This window comes from Orycteropus afer, unplaced genomic scaffold, assembly GCF_000298275.1.
Source record: "Orycteropus afer afer isolate SDZICR_OR568_19922 unplaced genomic scaffold, OryAfe1.0 scaffold00043, whole genome shotgun sequence".
Classification (NCBI taxonomy): Eukaryota; Metazoa; Chordata; class Mammalia; order Tubulidentata; family Orycteropodidae; genus Orycteropus; species Orycteropus afer.
In genome coordinates this window covers 10,296,680-10,298,966 of record NW_006921630.1, presented here as the reverse complement: position 1 = coordinate 10,298,966, position 2,287 = coordinate 10,296,680, and positions in this window count along the sequence as shown.

The following is a 2,287-nucleotide window of genomic DNA, read 5'->3' as shown; positions in this document are numbered from 1 at the left end:
CTCAATGACAGTGATTGAGTGATCATGTTGATAAGAAATGGAAGTCCTTGGATTAGGTATTAAAGAGGAACCCATCAGTGGAGAGTGAGGGCATTGTAGTCAGAGCAGCCCCCAGGTCCACTTGAGTGCTATGCTTTTTTCTCAGGGCAAGGTGAGACTAGTCTAGCAGAGCCACTGTGTACACATGGGTGGGGAGAGGTGTGCCAGGGTCTAGGAAGAGGCTTCTCTGAGGGCTAAGGCTTCTCCCACAGATGGGCCCTCTTCTTTCCCTTGTCCACTCCTGTCAGGTTTCCTAAATGCTCACGAGAAATCAGAGAATATTGCTGAACAGTAATTGAGTCCAAGCCCACCTGAAAAGGATTTTCATTTCTCTTGTCCTGGGATGATAGTTATAGGGAGCCAATTACAGAAAATCCAAACTGTTTAAGTCAAGGTTAGAGACATAACAGCTATCCCACTAAAACCATAATCTGTGTTACTGATCAAAATTAAGAAGACCAGCCCACTCTCATTATGTGCTAAAGGTGGTAGTTGCATACTGTTGAGTTGATTCTGACTCATAGTGACCCTATAGGACACAGTAGAACTGCCCTATAGGGTTTCCTAAACTGTAATCTTTATGAGAGCTAATTGTCAAGTCTTTTCTTCCATGGAGTTGCTGGTGGGTTCAAACTGCCAACCTTTCAGTTAACAACCTAAACAGTTCACCTCCAGGGTTTTAAGCTAAAGGTACTCAAGCCCATGAGAACCAGCCCAATTTCTCAGGGGAAGGAAGCAGAGGAAGGTCTTTTACCTTAAGTCTTTCCCCCTAGGAGGTCTTAGCGACCTCATCCATATCAATGACATTTGGCACTGTGACACTTCTACCAGCCAGTTAGCCAGGCAAGATGTATCAGAATAACATCATGTCACATCACACTGGAAGTCAGGCCTGGGCACCAGATATGCCCCTGAAACAGGAAACTTGTTTGAGCTCCCCATCAAGAAAAGTGTGAAAATCTTCCATATGCTCAGAGCAATAATCTGTAGTTATTGGGTCACTATGAAAACTGACCAAAACCAAAACAGAAACCAAAACCAACTCACTGCTATCCAGTTGATACCGACTCATAGCAACTCTACAAGACAGAGTAGAACTGCCCAGTAGAGTTTCCTAGGCTATAAATCTTTACAGAAGCAGACTGCCTCCTCTTTTTCCTCTGGGGCCGCTAGTGGATTTAAACTGCCGAAGCTTGGTTAGCAGCAGGATGCTTTAACCACTGCACCACCAGAGCTCTTTGAAAACTGACCCAGAAGCATCATAGTTGCTCACCTCTTTTGAAGGGCCATAGGAACCTATGGTTTGGTTAAGTGAACATGACAAAGCCCTTTTCCTGGTTTCCTGCACATACAGATGTAAAAATTATTTATAAAGAATTTTGCACTGTGGATACCAGTAATGTCAGTCACTTTGGAAATTAAAATAGAACTGGCTCTAGCCCCAAACTACCAGACTGTCAGGAAATGGATTCTTCCATCTACCAGGAGTCATCTTCTTCCTCCAAGAACATAAGACTAATGTGTTCCCCTAAGTTCTGTCCAACAGTCATTTTTAGAGAGGGGAGAGGTGTGATGTAGCACTGCATGCTGTTGTCATGACAACGACCACCCCCCCCCCAGCCTCTGTGGAAACTGACTTCCCACCATCTCTCTGGTGCTGTCCCCGCCTAGACCCTACTCAAGCCTGATGGGGATTTTGACTTTTGATGGGACTTTTGCAGGAGGACAATTCTATGAATGACCGCATTCATTTTGTGTGACCGCAGACACCCGTGCCCTTTGCATGGGCCCCAGGGCTGGGCTCTCCCAATCAACCCTATAAAGTCCCTACTCTCCCCTCAGGTTCTGGGCCAGATGAGTGATTGCATCTTCTCTAAGCCCACCAGTCTAATATTCTTCCCCATCCCTAGGATTGCCACCAGGGCTGGACTGGAGCTCATTTTTTTACTTCCCCAAACCCAAAGGATCCATCCTGACCTTTTCTCCTTCAACAGTTTGAGAATTGCCAGAAAGAGCTCATGTCTTATGAACAAAAAGAGAGCTTCTAACTTCCCAGAGACAAGGAGAATCCAGCTTCAGGAAACACAAAGGCCTATTTGGCATCCTTGGAATGTAGTAAGGATGATACATTTCTTTTGCAAAGCTGCCCTTATATATATATATATATTACACATATATACAATACATATATACATATACATATTCATATATAAGGAGCTCTGGTAGCATAGTGGCTAAGACACTTGCC